The sequence below is a fragment of the Schistocerca cancellata genome, chromosome 9, assembly GCF_023864275.1.
Source record: "Schistocerca cancellata isolate TAMUIC-IGC-003103 chromosome 9, iqSchCanc2.1, whole genome shotgun sequence".
NCBI classification, from domain to species: domain Eukaryota; kingdom Metazoa; phylum Arthropoda; class Insecta; order Orthoptera; family Acrididae; genus Schistocerca; species Schistocerca cancellata.
In genome coordinates this window covers 3,936,175-3,951,659 of record NC_064634.1, presented here as the reverse complement: position 1 = coordinate 3,951,659, position 15,485 = coordinate 3,936,175, and positions in this window count along the sequence as shown.

Here is a 15,485-nt window from a genome sequence, read left to right as displayed (position 1 = left end):
CAAGAAACCTTCCAGCACCTGACTGAACGTATTCCTGCGAGAGTGAAAGCTGTCATCAAGGCTAAGGTTGGGCCACCATCATACTGAATTCCAGCATTACCGATGGAGTGCGCCACGAACTGGGAAGTCATTTTCAGCCAGGTGTCTGGGTACTTTTGATCTCATAGTGTAGTTGGAATATAAGGTTATACTACTGTAGGCGTGGGCCTCGTGTCTATCTTGGCTATGATAATGCTTTCGCTATGCTGTTCGTAACAGCTTATCCGCATTCCTATTTTCTTCTTCATTACTAAACCTACTCTTGCGTTACCCCTATTTGGTTTTGTGTTCACAGCCCTGTATTCACCTGACCAGAAGCCCTGTTCCTCCTGCCACTGAACTTTACTAATCCCGTTACATTAAAGTCAACCTATCCATTTCCCTTTTTAAATTTTCTGACCTACCTGCCCGATTAAAGGATCTAACATTCCACGCTGCGATCCCTAGAACACCAGTTTTATTTCTCGTGATGATGACATCCTCCTGAGTAGTCCCCGTCCGGAATCAGAATGGGGGACGATTTTACCGTCGGAATGTTTTACCTAAGAGGATGCCGTCATCATTTAAACATACAGGAGAGCTGCACGTCATCGAGAAAAATTACGGCTGCAGTTTAGTGGACAGGAATCAGGTTCGATGGTTTGGGGTGCCACTGCATGCGAGATGCGACCTGCCCTTCCACGGTGTTCAGTCTGAACGGCAATAACGGCATCACTTCCGTTTACAATTACCGCGCTGGGACACCGTGGTCAGTCTATAGAACTATTGTGTGACATTTCATTTGCCATTTGTGGGGCGGCGGGTAAAAGTTAATCATTTGTTTGTTCGCCTTCTTTCTCCCGCGAGCCTGGCGACTAATTTTGTGGTCAGCCCGAAAGCGAAGGGAATCACACTGACCCTAATTTCCAGCCTGCACCGCCACATTCTGGTCCGGCTCACCGAAAGAAAAGTTTCTATTCCCTCATTTCTTTGCGGGATTAGGACTATGATTTTAAATAAAAGAGTAAAGTTCCAATCAAAGTTGTATTGAGTAAAGTTTCTCGCACACAACACTTACAAATTCACTATTGTCAATTGAAAGCAAATCTTTCTATTCTAACTGCAAAAGTAGTCAATAAAAGTTTGCAATAAATGTTCAAAATTAATGCTCGCCATAAAAGTGGAGATAAAGTCACCATTTGCCACGCGGAATTGTAATTCTCACGGACGACACACTAACAACTACTTTGGTGAATTCTAAGCGATCCAGGACGGCGTACAGTCCTCGCGAGTCCACTATCCGTTCTTACCGCAAAATACGCGCTTCGTCACATTTCGGCTCTGACGTCATCCGAGGCAGAGCGCGATCCGACGTTTAACACACGTGGATCTTACAGTAGCTGAATGCGAAGTGAACCTTCCTACTGCCTCTCGGGCTGCTTTTATATAGGTGCCGGAGCGGACGGCCGAGGAAACATCTGCTGTCTACAGCAATCTGCGTACTGCAGCAGCCTCAGTACGACCGCTTTCTCGGGCACATAAACTTTAATAATATAGTTATAAACGACTTCAGAAAGTTCTTAATTTTTACTTGTATACAGTAAGCTGTTTGAAATCACAGAAAAAGTATCAGCTCGCTAGGTTGAAAACTTTGCCTTCTAGATTTTTTTATAGTGGAACTGACGGTAGATCGTTACCTCTGAACCAGATCTTTACTAGAACTTTTGTCAGCAGTTATCAATACTACAACTCTCAAATTTGGTATAGCTCTATCTCTTGGTATGTTTTATCATCCACTTTAACCAAAATTCTCTATCATTAAAATCACAGGTACTTAGTCTACAACATTTCGGTACATTTTAGTTACAAAATTGGTTTTTTACTTAATTACTCAAAAACTATAAGAGGTAGCTTAACGTGGTCTTTCAGTTATTATTTTTGTGGTGAACTGAAGCATAAAACAAATTTACATGTTTCAAAGTCCATTATTTAGCGCGTCTTATTTTTCCTAAAAATGTGGATTCCGGTGTTAATATTTGTTATATGGTTTTGGGAACTTGCACCATTTATTTATGAGATGTAACTGCACCTTCTTAGCAAATTCTGGCTTTCTAGCTTCATTATTTAGTGCCACTTATTTTTCTCTTGAAACGGAATTTTTACGTAAACTATTAACCGCAGAAGACAAAGACTTAATATTTGGAACATTATAACAGTAAACTATATTTGAGCAAAGTTTTTAACATAAATTTTGATTTTTAATTCCATACTTAATTGTGGTGCAATACTTGCGCGCTACGCGCAGACACGTTAAGCCGTCGGCACACGGACCGTGCTGTCCAACGTCAACGTTGAGCGTGCCAAGTTCAACGTGCTGCTGAACGCTCAGCAACGACGCGACTCGTGCATACGGTACGTGGGACCCAGCGTGGTATACGGTATCGCGACGCACTCTAGCGGCAGTTGTGGGGTGTTTCCAGTTCGTAAATCACACTGTTTACTTTAACGGGCGCGCGTAAAATTCCCACGTTAGCTTTATTAAAACGCACATTTCCTGCATCGTCCACGAAAAGGAAAGTACCATGTCCAATAAATAAGGACACAGGCTTATGAAAGTTCCATTACAAACAGTGCGGTGCTAATTTGGTTCTTAGTTATTTCATCATTCCCACATTTTAGTAAAACCCCAAGGTCAGTCTTACATGAGGACTGTTCCTACCCCCAGTTGCAGAATCTTTGCAACATGTGAATTACGAAGCGTAAAAGAAAAAGGAGCAAAATATAAATACAAGTAGCGCAAGCTGCGCTGTAGAATAAGCCAATCGAACAAACTCACCCCTCAAAAAATGGTTTACATAACATCAAATATTATAATATACACTTATATTAAACTATTAATAAAGTATCAGAAACCAATTAAAACGCAAATGTTAAGAAAAAAAATATACGGAAGCGTCGAGACGCGAACCGCCACCTCTGATCAACATTGCAGCACGGGACACTGACGCTACTCATTACGCTACACGAACAACATTCGACATGCTTCGAATTATTTAATGTTATCGGTGCTGAAAACCTTAATCGTAGATATGTTACTAACTGAAATTTAATTATAGGAAGTTGTACCAAGAACAATGCGTTTTGGGTGGATCTTCAGTGCATTGCTGCCTTCAAATAGCCTACTCTCATAATACACAAATTACAATACTTCTTTTGCCACGAATATGATGTTTGTCATTATTTTATTGGAACGAATCACACAGTTAACAACGGGTTTTCCAGTGATTCTCAATTTGCTGGTGCCCAGAAACGGCATATATACATATGGAGGCTTGAAATGAATGCCAATATGGCGCCTCACAACTCTGTACTGAAGGGAGACGGCGTGCGTGTGACGTAGGTGGCGTTGTGCCATCTCATTGGTCAATGCTCAGACGCACGCTCAGAATATCTCACATGTCAGATATTGCTCTGCACGTTCGGAAAGACTCCCGAGCGTGCTATTCCACGCTGTGACGTCAGAAACTCTGCACGCTCAACGCTCAACGTTCGGATGCTCGGTCCGTGTGCCGACGGCTTCAAGGTGACGTGGCGCTACTGGCAGTGAGCTGGGGTGAGTCGCGGCACACTCGCTCGCGTCTGCATCTCACAAACGGTACGGCGCCTGGCCCGCTTCACACTGTGGGAGACGCCTTCGGAGGTAAGACGGCGGCTGATTCGAGGCCTGTATCGACCCTGAATTTACAGAGCTGGATGCAGAGCACCGGCATATGTCACGTGACCCCAGATGAGCGATTTTCGCTGCTGTGTGCCATTGTTGTCGGTTAAAAGTAATCTATCGCCATTCCGCTGGCGCAAAGTCGGGATCCACTTTTTATTACAGAGGGGCCGAGCGGATGACGCCTCTGCACGATGTCAGCAATCGTCTGGAAGCGCTCGTGGAGCTAAGAAAACGTGATCGTTCAGTGAGTAGTTCGACAACTTTACAAAGGGTGATGCACTGTTGGCCGCAGTTGCCTCCTGCCCTGTTCACGGACAGCCTCTCGGTGTCCGACGCTGCGCCCGTCCTTCCGCTTGCGTCCTAGCGAGACGTCGTTCCTCCTGCGTTGATAAGGATGCTTAGCCCAGCCTGGTACAGCATGGATGGCCGCTACCGGTTGGTTCAAATGGCTCTGAGCACTATGGGACTTAACATCTGAGGTCATCAGTCCCCTAGAACTTAGAACTACTTAAACCTAACTAACCTAAGGACATCACACACATCCATGCCCGAGACAGGATTCGAACCTGCGACCGTAGCGGCAGCGTGGTTCCGGACTGAAGAGCCTAGAACCGCTCGGCCACAGCGGCCGGCAGCTGCTACCGGCTGAGGGCGTCTCCATCCCATTCCGTGCCTCTTCTTCCGCGGACCACCCCATCCACTCACTCAGCTACTGTATAGTTGCAGACTGTGCTGCCCGTCTGTCTTGCATCGTGGTGCTTTCTGGTCCGCCGCTAATAATGGCGTAAGCAGCCTGTCTTACGTCGAGGTGGTTGAACTCCGTTAAAAATTTTATAACTTGCAACTCTGTGTTTTAACATTATTTTATTGGACTTCCTCTTCTTTTTTATTGAAACAATCACGGTTTTGGTAAATCGAATAATTATTGAAGTGGTACGGAATCGAATCTGGGAGGAAAGATTTTTTGGCTCACCCTGACTAAAAGGAGGGATCGGCTGATTGGGCGCGTCCTAAGGTGTCAAGGAATTGTCGATTTGGTTACGGAGGGAATAGTGCTAGGTAACAGCTGTAGGGGAGAGAGCGCGGCTGTGCTACCGCTGTAGGGTGCTCTGAGGCGATGCAGGCTGCAGTCGCTTCGCGGATATGGAGAGGTTTCCTGGAAACAGGGTTGTGTGGAGAGCTGCGTCAAACCAGTCTTCAGACTGAGCGTCAGAACAGCAACAGATATTAAACTGTTAACAGGAGGCAAACAGCAGCTACCTAATAGAACTGAAAAAAAAAAAAACAGATTTCACTTTTTCTTTTTCAGAATTCGAATTTTCTGTAAATTTTTTCAGTTAGAGATGCAGCTCGAGTAAGTTCTAATAATGTAGAACAGTTTAACGATAGTTAATTTCGTATGAATGAATGGATGAATAGACCAATGAATCAATGGTGAGAGCCACTGAAGTGTCAAACCTTTTCGGCGACTTCATTCTTCATTTAGCCGCAAAAGCAGCACCAGTGCATTAGATTACCCAGCAGGATGGATGGATGGATATGGTGTTTTGGGCGCCCAACAGTGTAGTCTTTAGAGCCCGATTACCCAGCAGCTAGGTAGAATATTATGGTATTAACACTCAGTTTGTTGCCAAAAAATATTGCAGAAAATATGTACTGTAAGGGATGATGCGTCTTTGGTTTTAACCCATTTGCAATGTATACAGTGTTAACTCCTTCATCCTGTGTAGATCCTGTGATGTGTACCACTAGTATACATTTTACAGAATTTTCAAGCAGTAAAATCCACATGTTCAAATGGACAAAACTGACGGACATACAACTGGATGAAAACTCGTTAATCCACTGCAGCTGTATTTGTTGTAGTGCCTGTAGACTCGCACTACCGGTGGTTTCGCGACATTTTTAGTTGCAATAAATGGAAAGCACCAGTTTCCTTTTGTTCTACAACATATTTATGTACAACATATTGTAGAACAAAAGCAAACTGGTGCTTTCCATTTATTATAATGTTGTTGTACCAAGAACCGGCGAAATATTCTGTTAATATTTTTAGTTGCATCTTCAGGTGCATCTCTGTATAAAAATTGCCAATATTATTATAAAAGAGAATAAATAATGACGTAGTCGGAATAAGTTGTTTACGGACTGACTAATTTAGAGCCGCGCGGGATCAGCCGAGCGGTCTGAGGCGCTGCAGTCATGGACTGTGCGGCTGGTCCCGGCGGAGGTTCGAGTCCTCCCTCGGGCATGGGTGTGTGTGTTTGTCCTTAGGAGTATTTAGGTTCAATAGTGTGTAAGGTTAGGGACTGATGACCTTAGCAGTTAAGTCACATAAGACTTCACACACTTTTTTTTTTTTACTTATTTAGAAAATTGAGCATGGATTAACCAGAGTACGAATCTCCTTAATGTTAAACGTAAAGTGGTTGCCTCTGTAAGGGGCTAGTTCTACCTATCGGGCTTGGAACATATACTGGTGTGTTGCGGACTTACTTTGCATTGCTGTTAAATGTAGCTATTGCAGTTTACGACGGGCAAGGTGTAACAATTGACGCTCACCCGCAATATCCTCAGCAGCTGTGAAAATTGAATCGTGCGTGACCGCCTTTAATGTCTATACTGTATTTAATTTACTTTGTTAATTAATCTGTTGTACAGTACGGGGAAGTGGGTTTCACGGTTCGCGTCGTCGTCGCTCAGAGCACCCTGCCAGAGGTGCTCGCTCGCGACGCTACGACAGGCCACTGGTTTCACACGATCCTTATGTTGATGTTACGCGACAGCCGACGCGACCGTTTTCGTCAATTAAGGAGGTGTAATCGGCTCTCACCAAAGTACCGCCAATGTACACTTCCAACAACAGTACAGTCCGCAAGCCACCTAATGGTGTGTGGCGTAGAGCACTTCTACCCCATGACGAAACGCGCCGCTCTTCGTTGCATCTTCTCTCTACCAGTCCTATCTAGTAGGGATCCCAGATAGACGAACAATACTCAAGAATCGGGCGAACAAGCGCCTTATAAGCCACTTCTTTCGTGACTTACATTTCCTTAAGATTCTTCCGTTGAATCTCAGTCTGGCAGCTGCTCTTCTCACTATTTGATTTATGTAGTGTTCCACTTAAAGTCGCTCTGGACAGTTACTCATAGATATATAAAGGTAGATACTGCTTCCAGCAGTTTGTCATCAATCGTTTAGGTGTACAGTAGTGGATTTCTTTTCCTGTGTATGCACAATGTGTTACATTTATTTACGTTCAGGGTGAACTGCCAGAGCCTGCACCATTCATCATTTCTCTAGACGTCATTCCGCAAATCCTTACTACCTTTTGTCGCTGCTACTTTGTTTCAGACAACCGCATCATCTGCAAACAGCCTTAGGGAGCATCCGATGCTTTCTACTTGTTCTTTTGTATACAAAGAGGTGAAGTGTGACACCATTGACAACTGTTTCTCTTGTAATGTTACCAGCGCTGTGTTTTCGCTAAGTATTTTAATTATTTTTGTTCTAAATTATTCTAACACCTCCCACGCTCTTACTTTGATGTTTTTACTGGGTTCTTTTTTTTAGGCTGGGGATGGCCTCAGCCTCCAATACATTTTATCGTAGACGCTCGCACATTCTTGATTCAGAAGGTTTAAATACGAGGTGCATTCAAGTTCTAAGGCCTCCGGTTTTTTTTCTCCGGACTGGAAAGAGATAGAAACATGCGCATTGTTTTAAAATGAGGCCGCGTTCATTGTCAATGCGTCCCAGAGATGGCAGCACCGTACAGCAGATGGAATTTTACCGCCAGCGGCGAGAATGAGAACTGTTTTAAATACTTAAAATGCCGACGTTTTCCTTACTTGAACAGCGTGCAATCATTCGTTTTCTGAATTTTCGCGGTGTGAAACCAATTGAAATTCATCGACAGTTGAAGGAGACATGTGGTGATGGAGTTATAAATGTGTCGAAAGTGCGTTCGTGGGTGCGACAGTTTAATGAAGGCAGAACATCGTGTGACAACAAACTGAAACAACCTCGGGCTCGCACAAGCCGGTCTGACGACACGATCGAGAAAGAGGAGAGAATTGTTTTGGGGGATCGCCGAATGACTGTTGAACAGATCGCCTCCAGAGGTGGCATTTCTGTGGGTTCTGTGCACACAATCCTGCATGACGACCTGAAAATGCGAAAAGTGTCATCCAGGTGGGTGCCACGAATGCTGACGGACGACCTCACGGCCTGCCCGTGTGGCATGTTGCCAAGCAATGTTGACACGCAACGACAGCATGAATGGGACTTTCTTTTCGTCGGTTGTGACAATGGACGAGACGTGGATGCCATTTTTCAATCCAGAAAAAAAGCGCCAGTCAGCTCAATGGAAGCACACAGATTCACCACCACCAAAAAAATTTCGGGTAACCGCCAGTGCTGAAAAAATGATGGTGTCCATGTTCTGGGACAGCGAGGGCGTAATCCTTACCCATTGCGTTCCAAAGGGCACTACGGTAACATGTGCATCCTACGAAAATGTTTTGAACAACAAATTCCTTCCCGCACTGCAACAAAAACGTCCGGGAAGGGATGCGCGTGTGCTGTTTCACCGAGACAACGCACCCGCACATCGAGCTAACGTTACGCAACAGTTTCTTCGTGATAACAACTTTGAAGTGATTCCTCATGCTCCCTACTCACCTGACCTGGCTCCTAGTGACTTTTCGCTTTTTCCAACAATGAAAGACACTGTCCGTGGCCGCACATTCACCAGCCGTGCTGCTATTGCCTCAGCGATTTTCCAGTGGTCAAAACAGACTCCTAAAGAAGCCTTCGCCGCTGCCATGGAATCATGGCGTCAGCGCTGTGAAAAATGTGTACGTCTGCAGGGCGATTACGTCGAGAAGTAACACCAGTTTCATCGATTTCGGGTGAGTAGTTAATTAGAAAAATAATCGGAGGCCTTAGAACTTGAATGCACCTCGTACATCGATTTAAATGTTGAATATGGCGTTATCCGGTTTAGATATAAACTTACTCTCTTGAATATTAGTAGACACAGACCTTATCGCATTTATTTGTTCGTCTCTTAGCATGGCTGAATTTCTGATAGGTTCTTTTATTCCTTCGTATACAGTGAAGCACCTGAAGATGCAAATTTAATTTGCCAAAACGCTCGTATTCTCCAATAAAGAATTCTAACAGTGGGAGCGGTCTTGTTCATTCAAATCATTTTTTTTTTTTTTTTGCTTTCAGAACCTCGAAATCCTACAATTTTCGTGCCGTAACTATCACTCTATACATTACGCGAGGAAACCGAAAGCAAAAGAGACCATCAGGACTTTTCATAACGGCGAAAACGGATTTTCTACACAAGGGGATATAATGCACAGTTGTACCGAAAGTAAGTGGGTAAAGACTTCCACTTAGATTATATGAGATAACAATCGTTGCACACAGGCGTCATCTCCTCAGGGAATGTCGCGTTTCCCACAATACAGTTCTGATTATCTCTTTATAACGCCCATCTTATCGGGCGTTGGAATTGAAGATGTGTCAGTTCGAGTGCTATAGACTTGCAGTGGGAGTTACCTCAGGCGTTATGCGTGTTGTCTTGCTCGTGTTGCAACATTCTGGCGAGAACCGCCTCGTGGAAAGAGGTGAAGCCAACTGAAGGAAACCGCCAGAGAAGGAACTTCCGTGTCTTCTGCTCGACTCTTACAGCAAGTGTCCAGGAAAAAGGCACGCGCTGCGGAGCGAAAGTCGTCTCGCTGGTTTCTCGTTTCAAGGCTGCATCACGTGGCGCGTATCTTTAAAAGAAAAAAAAAGAGGGTGGAGGACGGAAGATGGTTTCAGAAGAACAGGATCAAAACTATCTTCCGTCCTCAGGCTAAAGTCAGGAACATACTGGGCTCAATGGAGGACAACTTGAGTCTAAGAACGCGGGGTGTGTACGGCATTTCCCGTGAATGTAGAAAACGATTTAGGGTAAGTCAGGGTGATATGGTCAGTCGGGTGAAATGGTGAATTGCTTTAATTCTTTACTGGTTAAACAGACATATCTGTATGTCTGCATCCCAACAGTCTCTGATCATCTGTGCAGTGTGCACGTGTTGAAAACCAGCTCCGTTTTAAAAACCGTAAGTACTTTGTACAAAACTGTTTTCGATGCTAAATAATTTTATATGCTACATGCATTTGTAGATGTTGCTTCAGGTAGCGTAATCCGCGGGGTATTTTTTGATATATTCTGCCTTCTTATACTGCTTATGTACTACATACCCTAGATATCGTTCCGTCTAGTGTTTTGAACTCCTTGCCGTGCTGTTCGCCGTTTCGCCCACAGCAAATGGGAGAAATGGTGAACTCGGGCAGGGGTGATACGGTGAAGGACTTTTCTTATGTGTAAAGTGTAAAGCTTTTATTTAGGTACCTCCCTACTAGGGTTTTAGACAAGTCATGAAATGTTTATCCCATGCGAGTGTTACATTCTGTTTTGTCCGACGTCTCAATTCAATCGTTAATTTCAAAATTAGTTTCTATATATTTTTTTGCGAGTACAGGTTGGTTTGTCAGTGATTAAAAAAGTAAATGTTCTAACTACCGCCATTGTTCCAGACAAAGATGCCTACATTTTACAAAAGACAAAAAGGATCCAGCCCTGCTGATTGGACAGAGGAGCAACTTAACGATGCCGTAAAAGCGGTGTAAAATGGAATGAGACTGAATAAAGCCTCAAAGGAGTTTCACGTTCCATGGTCAACTATGAAGAGACGATTAGCAAACGGATGCTATACGAAAAATCTTTGGGTGGGCCGCTTGTACTAACACAAGAATGTGAGAAAAAGTTGGTAAAACATATCATAAAATTACAAAACTTCGGATTTGCACCGACAAGTACAGAAGTACGTACCATGGCATATAAACTAGCTGAGAAAAATAACCAACATCACAAATTTAATCGAGAAAAGGAAATTGCTGGAATGGACTGGCTACATTTATTCTTAAAAAGAAATCCGGAACTTTCAGTCCGCAAATCGGAAGGAGTTTCACAAGCACGGTCAAGGCGTTTAAATACGAAAAACGTTTCAGACTATTTTTCATTGCTGCAGAACATCTTGGTAGAGCATAACCTCCTTGAGAAGCCGGGAAATATATTCTACGTAGATGAGTCCGGACTTCAGCTGAATAACAGACCAGGTTACGTGTTGGCAGCAAAGAGGTCTAAGAGCGTTCCAGCGATAACATCCGGTGAAAAGGATGAAACTGTAACTGTAATCGCTTGCTGCAATGGAGAGGGCATGGTTTTACCCCCAGCTTGTGTTTTGAAGGGAAAAAAATGAAAAGGCCTAGTACAAGGACGGTATGCCGCCGGGTTCCACGATTTTCATGTCACAAAAGTCGGCTTAGGTAACAACTGATATTTTTCTTCTGTGGCTGACGAACCATTTTGCACCGAGGAAGCCTGAGGGAACAGTCGTGCTTATTGTGGATGGACACAGCTCTCATTGCAGCAGCGTGGATACATTAGAGTTTGCAGAAGAAAAAAAACATAACTTTGCTCTGTCTACCCAGCCACACCACACACTAGACAGAGCATATTTTAAAGCTCTGAAATCCTATTATTACAACGCTTGAAATTCGTACATTAAAATGAATCCAAATAGAAAAATATCCACACCAGTGTTCGGAGGACTGCTTACAAAGGCATGGGTACAAGCAGCTACGACAGAGAATGCAATATCGGGGTTCAGAAGCACAGGAATCATCCCGTTTAGTCCTCATGTCATCCCCGAATACGCGTTTTTAACATCAGCTTCAGATCGACATCAGGAAAACAACGAACCACATGAAAACAGACCTACTTCACCTCGACCAAGTTGTTCGCACTGGCAGGAGATACCTAATCCCTCGGGAGAAGCAACTGCAGACGTAGATAACGATCAGGGACTTGAACACATACGAGCTTCACCACAACTGGGCTGTTCGCAACGGGCGGAAAATCCACAGGAAAACATGCAGTCTTCATCAGAAGCAACAGACGTGACCTCGACAGTGGCAACAGAAGAATCTCAAATAACCCCTGGCAAACTCTTGGACCATATTTCGCCGATACCTATCCTAGACAAAGTTGCATCTGCAAGGAAGAAGTCCAGATCTTTAGCTGAGGTTTTGACTTCTCCAGAAAACATCGACAACCTGCGAAACAGAAAACTACAAAATGAGTCAGTGAAGAGCAGAGCAAATGCTAAAAAGAGGACCTAAGGAGAAACCGTAACCAAAGGAAAAACCGTAACCAAAGAGACTACCAAAGGAATTATCAAAAAGAAGCAGCCTAAGAAAGGAAAAGCGTCTACCACTGACACCGAATCCGACTCGTCGCTGGATATCCAACTGCAGGACGATGATGACGACGCGGATGATGGAGAGTGTTGTTGTGTAGGGTGCGGTGAACCGTACAGTTGCACTAAAAAGGATGTGGATTGGATCAAATGTATTTGCTGCCAACGTTGGCTGCATCAAGACTGTTCAAAATATGAATCCATGTGTGACGTATGTGGCAAAAAGCAGGGGAAGTAAGTTCACCATTTCACACAAAGGGCATACGCCGTTTTACCCAGATACATGGGTGAAATGATTAAAATAAGTATTTTTTTTAATTTGTTCAGTGCCATAAAGAGGATGTGGTACTGTTAGTGTGTTACTTACGTATTTTGTGAAAGTAGAGTGGTTTTATTTTGTTTAAATAAACTATTTCTTGTCTTCTACGAGGTCCAAATTTTTTGTTCACCATATCACCCTGTTTTACCCTATCGGACAGACGCAGCGTTGCCTCTCTGAACACCTGGGAAGCGTTCGCCTCGGACAAAACGAAAAATCCGCGGCAACGTCAGTCAAGAACACACGTTTCAATCTGAACAAACCAAGGTACTGTGTAGAGCGAACGGCTTCTGGGACTCGTATTATTAAAGAGGCAGTGGACATATGGGTCAGTGATGACCTGGTCAACCGAGATACCGGCTTCCTGCTCAGCACCGCGTAGAACGCAACATTAGCAAGAACATGACGAGAGCGCGCTGATGGAGACGGGTCGGTGGCGGCGGGTGGAATAAACAGGCCGCACCGAGGCGATACCCCGGGACCCGGCGCCCGCGTGTTTCGCCCCCCTCTCCCCCCTCGCCCCTTCCCACCCCCTCCACCCCTCCTCGCTCCGCCACGCCGATTCCTCTCACGCCTGATTGGTCCGACCGGCGCCGAGGATGCAGAGAAGCTCGTGGTCCAGCCGCTATGACGCCGAGGAGACGTGAACCCGACACTTCGCCTGATGATGGAAAGTAAGAAACATGCTGAAACGCTGCCGGAGAACGACGCATCGACTCGGCTGTCAACTCGAGAAGATTTCGTCATCGAGATTCGCCGAGAAAGCCTGCATTCTCATATGTCCCACATGTGCTCGGTTGGAGATAGATCTGGGGATCGAGCAGGCCAAGGCGACACGTCGATTGGAAAACACCTGCCCGTTTGCTGTTCACGATTGCCAGCGGTGCAGGTGGAATCGCAGATTCACGTACAACTGTGCAGTCAGGGTGCGCGAGAGAACCACGAGGTAGCTCCTGCCGTCATTCGAAACCGCACCCCAGACCGTAGCCCCAGGTGTAGGTGCAGTGTGTCTAGCACTAGCAGGCAGGTTGGTTGCAGGCCGTCAACTGGCCTCCTAACCGACGCACAGCCATCAGTGGAACCTAGGCAGAACCAACTTTCACCGGACAACAGACCCCACCCTGCCCTCCAAGGGAGCTCTCGGTTGTCAGAAGTGTTGTCGCAGTTGGATGGTTTGGTGTCAGTGGAATACACGGTACACGGCTTCTGACTGTGAGCTGTCCTTGACGTAATCGATCTGTAACAGTTCGTTGTGTCACTGTACAGCCAAACGATGCTCAAATTGCTGATGCGCGAGAGCCGTACATTGAACACGATGCTCTTCCCTCTCACTAGTACTTCGCGGCTTTCCGGAGTGCAGTCTCCTTACGACCGTACATTCTCGTCATCACCGCTACCAGCGAACAAGTACAGTGGCTGCATTCGTGTCAAGTCTTTCGGCAGAATTGCAGAAATAAGATCCAGCTTCTCGCAGCCCTGTTGCGCGACGTCGTTCGAAGTCAGTAAGGTGGTAATAGTGCCGTTTGTCGCCTTAAAGGCGTTCTTCACTATCAACTCATCACGGCTTTCCTTGCCATTGCCAGTCTACATTTTATATCCTCCCTACTTCGACCATCATCAGTTATTTTGCTCCCCAAATAGCAAAACTCCTTTACTACTTTAAGTGTCTCATTTCCTAATCTAATTCCCTCAGCATCACCCGATTCAACTCGACTACATTCCATTATTCTCGTTTTGCTCTTATTGATGTTCATCTTATATCCTCCTTTCAAGACACTGTCCATTCCGTTCAGCTGCTCTTCCAGGTCCTTTGCTGTCTCTTACAGAATTACACTGTCATCGGCGAACCTCAAAGCTTTTATTTCTTCTCCATGGATTTTAATTCCAACTCCGAATTTTTCTTTTGTTTCCTTTACTGTTTGCTCAATATACAGATTGACTAACATTGGGGAGAGGTTACAACCCTGTCTCACTCCCTTCCCAACCACTGCTTCCCTTTCATGCCCCTCGACTCTTATAACTGCCATCTGGTTTCTGTACAAATTGTAAATAGCCTTTCGCTCCCTGTATTTCACCCCTGCCACCTTTAGAATTTGAAAGAGAGTATTCCAGTCAACATTGCCAAAGCTTTCTCTAAGTCTACAAATGCTACAAACGTAGGTTTGCCTTTCCTTAATCTTTCTTCTAAGATAAGTCGTAGGGTCAGTATTGCCTCACGTGCTCCAACGTTTCTGCGGAATCCAAACTGATCTTCCCCGAGGTCGGCTTCTACCACTTTTTCCATTCGTCTGTAAAGAATTCGCGTTAGTATTTTGCAGCTGTGACTTATTAAACTGATAGTTCGGTAATTTTCACATCTGTCAACACCTAAGTTAGATTGGGTAGTGTGTAAGCCCAGGGACCGGTGACCTCAGCAGTTTGGTCCCATAGGAACTTACCACAAATTTCCAAAATTCCCGTTACAGCGCGTATTAAAGTAAACCTGATTTGCATCCTCATAGGACCAGTACTAGCGCCACTCTTAGGCGATTGGCGCAAAATTTTAATAGACATCATCTTTCATAAGTAGAAAAACGCATACCAACTTCGTTTTATGTCGCATAACTCATTCTTCGCGTCGAGATTCTTTTACCGTAGGTGTTGAGTCTAGTGTTCCTACGAATGCGCTTGCACGGCACGACTGTAGAACGTTTTCTTCTATGTGGATGCTTTTATCAGCTTGTACATGTCTTAAATTCCCCCGATGCGACATTCATATAGCAGTCTGCATTTTACAACTTGCTGGGTCGGTCTGGAAGGGCCTGTTCGTTCACTGCATTATGCCCTGACGTTTGCAGTCTTCTCTCGATAAAGTCTCACAATGTGTGCCCAAAATTCACAACATCATTCCTGCTGTTTCACTTTTTCCTCTTTTTTTATCTTTTTCCGGATAATCTTTACTTGCAAGCTTCACAAAAGAAAAGAGCTAAGACTTCGATAAATTTCAGTATAATTTCTTTCTCATTTTGATCCTTACGAGTTCAACAAATAGCCTCATATATCTGAAACTATAGCAGTTTATAATGATGATCCAATTGTTGATAACAAGAAATCACGGAAATCA